The sequence below is a fragment of the Meriones unguiculatus genome, chromosome 21, assembly GCF_030254825.1.
Source record: "Meriones unguiculatus strain TT.TT164.6M chromosome 21, Bangor_MerUng_6.1, whole genome shotgun sequence".
NCBI classification, from domain to species: domain Eukaryota; kingdom Metazoa; phylum Chordata; class Mammalia; order Rodentia; family Muridae; genus Meriones; species Meriones unguiculatus.
This window is the reverse complement of record NC_083368.1, coordinates 31,287,335-31,295,113: the sequence shown is the minus strand read 5'-3', so window position 1 is coordinate 31,295,113 and position 7,779 is coordinate 31,287,335. Positions and strand designations below refer to the sequence as shown.

The window sequence follows — 7,779 nt, the reverse complement described above, 5'->3', positions numbered from 1 at the left end:
TAGTGGTCTTAGCTAGATTATTTACTCTTGTATTTTTGAAAGGTCATAGCATTCTGAGCTGTTCTTGGCCTTGATTCCTTATAGACAAGGAATTGCCAGAGAGTTTGTTTGTTTTGTTCCCTCAAATAGCCCCTCTTTCATCAGCTAACTTTACTGCAAAAATAAATTGTTGTTGAATGTAAAATTTAAATGCTTTGCTTTTCCATTTTTTTTTCTTAGAAACACGTCTCTGTGACTTCAAAGTTGATCATGCTTTTTATACTGTTCCAATTAGATGAGATGTGAGCCTCATCTAATCAACTGCAGTCCGGAATTACACCCAGAGCCTGAGTGCAAAGAAGCTCCTAGGGCAGCTTGAGTAGAGTGTTCACTCTTTCCCTTTCTTCAGACTACATCTAGACTTTAGCTTTTTTGGAGTCTCATCCCGTTGGACGTGGGTGGAGCTACCTCAGTTATCACCCTGGTTCTCCAGCTGGCCAGCTATAGAAGTTGTCATGTCTCAGCTCACACAGGCATATGGGTCAGTTAGCTATACGTAGTGTCTCCTCCATTTGTGTGGCAGAACCTTTCTATAGATGCAAGGCAGCACGTAGCTCTGCAGTGGCAGCAGCTTGCTCACACCATGGCAGATCATGAAGCAAAAATGTCACATGAGAAGCCTCATGGTATTGCCCCCAGGGAAGCACTTCTTTCAGCGAGGCCTCATCTCCTAAAGTTCATCTGTCTATCTACATGCAGCCTACCTACACATGTCTCATGTTTCTATTGGATTGGTTTCACTAGTGAACCCTAACTCACACAGATATATAAATTGGGCATGATGGCATATACCTATAATTCCAGCACAGGAATCAGAAGAATCAGAAATTCAAGATTTGTCTGGAGAGATGACTCAGCAGTTAAGAGCACTCATTGCTCTTGCACAGGCTCCGGGTTCAGTTAATAGTACCCACATGGTAGCTTACAACCATCTGTAACTCCTGTTCCAAGGTACCCAACCCCTTTTTCTGATCTTTACAGGCACAAAGTACATACATGGTACATATACCTACATGTAGACAAAACACTCACATAAAATAAGTAAATAAGTCTAAATATTAATCAAATAGGAGAAATTCAAGGTCATCCTCAGCTACATAGCATGTTGAGGCAAACCTGGAATAAGTGACACCCTGTCTTAACAAATGAGAAGGAAAAGCTTGAAAAGGATAAAAGAAAGGAGAAAAAAGAGAAGACATTGCATTGTATTTAATGACCATGTATATTGGTATATAGTAAAGAATTTTAAAAGGAGTCTTAAGGAGAAAGTTTAGCTATGAGATTTTTACACATTGTATAGGTGAAATTAATTATCATATATTTTAATTATTTAAAATAATAATTAGTTAAAAGATAAAAAGTATAGTACTCATAACATTTGTTCTTTCTAGGAGCAGAGGGCTAGAAATGACAGGTATCCATGGAAACATAGTTGGAACACAATCTATTTTATAGAACCAGTCTTCAGCATATGTTTTCAGTGGCCTGCAGTAAATTATAGGAGTGACCCACATTTGAACTTTCATTTATTTATTTGAAAATGCAAACATAACTATATGTTCTGGTCATAAGTCTTAGCCTACTGACCTGTTCAGTATGTCTCACTGTATATGATTGCTTCTGATAAATAACTAAAAAATTATTTTAATAAAAAATATGTTTTCTTTTTCCTAAACTATAAAGCATTTATCCACTCTAAGGATCATGGTCAACATGACTTTCAACACTCATGGTAAAGCGCTTCATGTCTGCTTTGGATCAGATACCCATGAGGCCGTAATGTTTTTATGGCCTAGATGCAAAAACGTCCCCAAATGTCATGTGCTAAAGGATTGGTTGCCAGGCTATGATCCTATTGATTTTTAGAAGGTGAGGCCTACTTAGAAAAGTAGATCATTCATTTTCTTAAAAATGATATTTGCATCTTGATCCATTCCTCGAGTGTGTTTTGCTTTTTGGTTGCCATGGGTTGGGCTACCTGTCAATTATTCCCTCTGTGATGACACTTGCTTGACCACAGGCCCAAACCCAATGGAACTGATCAGTGGTGGACTCTGTCTACTGAAAGCATAAGCCAACATGAAGTTTTCCCCTCTAAATTATTTTCAGCTGCATTTTATAATAGTAGTGGAAATCTGATACAAATGCCTTTGTTACATTTTGCTTTTGCTCACTTATGGTTTGATAGTAATTTTTAATGTACTTTCCATAAATAACTTGAAAGAGAATGTTTTTATCAGGAAATAAAAAAAATTATTCAGTGAATAGGTAGTCTGACAAATCAGAAATTTAAAGGTCAGCCTTAATGTAAACCTTTTCAAACAGATGATAACTTTATGAAATTCCTAATCAAGCCAATCTTCTTGTAGCCTACAAATTTCTTGTTGAATGGACTTTTTTCAAGATAAAGTGATAAAGTGACTCAGGAGTATATTAACTAATATCACAAACAACATGTATAGAGAGTTAAGTTGCTTACAAGAATCCTATGCAGTTTTTATTTTTATATGTGGTCTCATGTGAAAATGTATCCTTTTCTTACTTGATTAAAAATGTTTAAGGTGTACTGAACACATATTGAAAACTCTTAAGACACTTCCAAAAGAAACTTTCTCTTTATCCTTCCCTTCATTTTCTTGTAATTCTTTTGAAAAAAATGTTTTAGTCATAAATATGGATTGAATTGTATTATCTCTAAATTCATGCTGAAGCCCTAACTTCCAGTATGGCTGTCATTGAAGACCAGCTTGTAAGATATGATTAATATTAAAGTGTTATCTGAGTAGTGTCCTAATCCATTATGACTCAGGTCTTTTATTAAGGGAAGAGCCATGCGAGGCCTGTACAGGCAGAGAGAAATATAAAAGACCACATGAGGAAACAGCTAGAGAAGCTAGGCAGCTGAAAAACAAGCGGAGGGGCTTTAGAAAGATTATACCCTTCAAGGACCTTGATTTTGGGTCTCTAGTCTCCAAGACTAGGAAAAATAAACTTCAGCTGACGACAACACACAGAATGTGATATTTTGCTATGGTGACCCAAGGAGACTAATAGACTAGGCAAATATTTTTCAAACTGCCTCTTCAGGTAAAATGCAATGTTCCTTGGTAATTTCATATCCCAGTGGGAAGAACAGGTAGTGAGGCTGCATGTGTCCACAGTGTCATGGCTGTTTGCGTTGGAATATTATAGGTCTCATTGCCTCTGCAGTTTCCCGATGCTGTTTATTTGACTTTGGTAACACCATTACTCATGATGCCGCATCATACATCATGCACCCTGTGAAACCTGGCTTCCCAAGATGCTAGAGATTGTTTCTGTGCTTCCATGATAATGATCACAAGCACAAATCTCACCCACCGTGTGCAGGGAAATATGAAGCACACACAATCTATTTTTTTGGACATGCTAAACTTATCTTTTAAACAGTATAGGGTAAATATAGAGCCACACACCTTCCAGTCATGTCTTATTTGAATTACTTAGGTTCTAGTCATTTCCTGGCCCCATGAGCACCAGGCATGTACATGGTATATAGAAATACGTGCAGGCAAAACATTCAGAACCGTAAAATAAAAATGAGTAAGGAGAAAGACATCTGTAAATAAGAATTAGCCTTTAGATAAATCAAGGATGGCATAAAACCCTGACATAAAGATACAATGGCTTTCCCACGTCTATGGGTAATAATAGGCCTTTACAAAATGCAAATTATTGTTTGTCTGATGACAGTTAAATAGATATCCTTTTGTAGTTTCTTGTGGCCATTTAGTTTTTGAGGTTGTTTGATAGATATGTACTCCCTTTTCTAATGTAGGCAGGTTTTGAACTTGGGTTTATATAAGATGAAAACTCTTCTTTACCATGTCTAAATTAAACAATTATTTGAATTGTTTAATTCAAATACTGCACTAATAGTATTTTCTTCTCCTACAAACCCATCATCTTTCTATATCTTCTTCCCTTACAAACTAGAAAATGCCAGTGATAACTTTTATTTAATGTCTGCTAATACATACACAGAAACATAAGTATAGTTATGAGCATGTAGTATCACTGCTCAGCCACATTCAGTGTTTCAGCTCTGGTGAGAATGATTCAGCCTCATTTCCTAAAGTGTCCTGATGGTTAAGACTGTCTGTCAGCTTGAGTAGGTCATGGAGTACCTGAACATTTGGTCAAATATTCTGTTTGCATTTATGAAGGTGTCTCTGGAAATTAGTAACTGTTAGATTAATTGATTGAGTATAGTGATTACACACCTTAAAAGTGAGTAAGCCTCCTCTAACCACCCACAGACTTAAAGAGAACACAAAGTTTTACTCTTAAATAAGAAAAATGTCTTCTTCCTGGTGGTTTGAGCTCATGTATCACTTTTCCTTTATTCCAACTTGACTGAAGATCACTCTTCTGTTTTGAGCCCACCAACTCTCAAACTAGTGCATATCCCATCAGCTGCCTTGGTTCTCCAGCTTTGAACAGATGGAAACATTGCTATTGACTCTCCAGTCTGTAGCTTTCTGGCTAATTGTCTTGAGCCTTAGTCTCTGAAGTTGCGAGTCAGTGCTTGCACATAGAGAAAGCAAGATACACATACATATACACACAGCACAGGCACATACACTCACAATTGGCTATATTTCTCCGGAGCTCTCTCACTAATCTTGAGATTTGAATAGAGTGGCTCCAAAGGAATCCAAGATTGTGTTTCCTGAATTGAATTCTAATGAAATCTCTAATCTAATTATGTTTAAAGATGTTAACATCTTCATTTTTAGTAGTGAGGAGACCCACCAAACCATAACGTTGGCATAAGCAGCAGAAATATCAATTGCAAGCAGTGCAGACATGATCACATTGGAGCAGGACTTGAATATTCAGATGAGCTACACGAGAAAGTGGTCCATCGTCTCCATGGTGGCCACATTGCCTTCTCTTCCCTAGTGTTCACTATGGCTGCATAAGTAGTTGACAGAGCTCCTGTCCTCTCCAGGTCTTACTAACTCCCCCTTCTTTCCTAAGATTCCCTGTACTCTGCCCAAAGTTTGGTTGAGTCCCAGGATCTGCTTTGATACACTGCTGGGTAGAGTTTTTCAGAGGCCCTCTGTGGTAGGAGAAAAGGGCTTGATGATAGTTTACAGTATTCTGCAAGGTATACAGGTACCACCACAAAGTGAACAGCAGGTCAGTTATGTAAGAAAAGTCTTCCAGTGAGCAGAGCTTTAGACAGGGATCTTGGTCGCTCCCTTTGTTTGTAAAGAGAAATGATAAGATATGAGATTATCTAATAATTCATGAGCTATAGCAAATCATTTGGCTGGATAATCAGGAACTTTGAAGTAAAATTAATTTGAAAATTGGTGACAAGGGACATGGGAGAAGAGATTTATGTCTAGATGTATTTGGATGGGCAAAACTACAAATATATTTGTGTCTCACATAAATGCTCATCAAATGGTACTTGTAGCAGACAGGTAGCTTAATGCCAGTTCTGTAGAAGATCACCATTTTTAAAAATTTTTTAGTTTAATTTTTATTAATTACACTTTATTCACTTTGTATCCCCATAAACCCCTCCCAACCCACTGTCCCTTCCCCTTCTCCAAGTCCACTGATAGGGGAGGTCGTCCTCTCCTTCCTTCTGATCCTAGTCTATCAGATCTCATCAGGAGTGGCTGCATTGTCATCTTCTGTGGCCTGGTAAGGCTGCTCCCCCCTCAGGGGGAGGTGGAGGATCACCATTTTTGTAGATCCCAGTCATCTTCTCTTCCCTTACCACTTTTAGCTATGTTAATATTGCCCAGCATGCTAATGAATTATGCAGTTATGTTACCAGGGGTGAAGGTTGTACCGGGCCTTAGCAACATGGAGTTCATCCTATCAGCTCCAACAGAGATTCAGCTAACACTGAGTGAACAATCTGCTAGCAGTGTAGACCAACCCAAAAAACATCTCCTTAATCATCATGCTCCAGACAGTTCAGCAAGCTGTCTGCCTTATGTTAGACTGATGATATTTGATCAGTTTCATCACACAGAGAAAAATATTTTATCCTTATCAGATTAGGCACTTACCCTCGATCAGTACTTGTGTTTTCTGCACACCATCCTTTTTATCAAGACTCGCATCCGTAGACTTACAGAATGCTGTATGTTGCATAATATACAAGGCACTAAATCTGAACAGAGATCTCTCTTCATAAGAAAAGAACTTAACCAATAACCAAAAACATTAAATTTACTGGCTGGGGTGCTTGTTCCTGAATATCAAAATGAAATTGAATTCTATTCAATGGTGAAGATAAGGAAGTCTCTGCATAGAACACAGTAGATCATTTAGGCAATCTTTTAGAATTATAAGCCCCGTGAGTATGTCAGTGGGCTTTTATAACACAGTCCAAGCAGGGTTGCTAGTAGACATTTGGGCTATTAAAAAAATTTGTTTAAGGATGCCACCACAGCCCGCAGTGCAGTAGCTGAGCCAGAGCCACGAGGAAACTGGTCTCCCAACTTTTCCTCTTGCAGCCACCTTCTGGTATGTGTCCCAACACTGTTAAAACATGGTGGCTTATTATAAAGGTCTGGGTGTGCAGAGACATGTCTCACCCAGGGACATTACAAAGTCATGTTGGAAACAGGCACTTAAATGTAACCGAGACGAAAATCCTAAAAATAAAGAAGCAGCTGAGTGGAAATCCAAATAAGTAGCTGAGGCAAATGAGTTGTGATGAAAAAAAGTGGGACATCTATGACAAATACAGCAAAGAAGGATTAAGTGGTGGTGGAGGAGAACATGGAAGTCACTTGGGCAGTCTGTTTGAGTTTGGCTTCACATTGAAGAACCCAGATGATGTCTTCAGAGAATTTTTTGGAGGAAGGGACCCATTTCCATTTGACTTCTTTTGACCCACTTGATGACTTTTTTTGGGAACTGAACTGGTCCCAGAGAAGCTAGAAGCTGAGGTACCAGCTCTATTTTCTCCACCTTCAGTGGATTTCCTTCTTTTGGAGGAGGATTTCCTGCTTTTGATAAAGGCTTCACTTCCTTTGGGTCAATAGGTCATGGAGGTCTTACTCCATTTTCTTCAACTTCTTTGGTGGCAGTGGAACGGGCAACTTCAAATCAATATCAACTTCAACTAAGATAGTTAATGGCAAAAAAATAATGTGGAGAATGGTCAAGAAAGAATAGAAATCAAAGAAGATGGGCAGTTAAAGTCCTTGACAATAAACGGTAAGGAGCACTGGCTACAAGCACCATTTGAGGAATAAGAGGAACTTTTCTTTTTGAAGATTTCAAATGAACTCAACTTTCTGTATAACTGTATCTAATCTAAAGTATTTATAAAACAGGTCATCGGAGCCCCTAGTAGTCATAGACTTTGGAGTTTTGTTGTCGGGACCATAAAACAGTACCTTTTTTTCCCCTTAAAGATTGTTGTAATCTCTGTATGCAAAACGCAGTTAACAAAACATAGTTTTGTTTAAACTGAGGTGAGCCTTGTGACAAGATTTTTTTTTAACACCATCTTGGATCTCCTTCCCATTGTGATGAAATGTGAGTGAGTAGTGGCAGCCTACTGTGACGTTAGCCTTGCCAGATGAATTATCTACAGAAATATCTCAATTTTATTTTCAGTATTTAGTGACGAAAGCTATTGCTCCATCAATGGTAATACATTTCTGGTTTAGTATAAATTAAGGTTGTTTCTAGTTGTGCATGGATGCTGACAACTTTGTC

The 7,779-nt window shown here is 38.2% G+C and overlaps 1 pseudogene; it reads left to right on the top strand.

The window, feature by feature from the left end:
• Nucleotides 1-6,598: 6,598 nt before the first annotated feature.
• Nucleotides 6,599-7,310, top strand: LOC110564511 (dnaJ homolog subfamily B member 6-like; annotated as a pseudogene).
• The last annotated feature ends 469 nt before the right edge of the window (nt 7,311-7,779 follow it).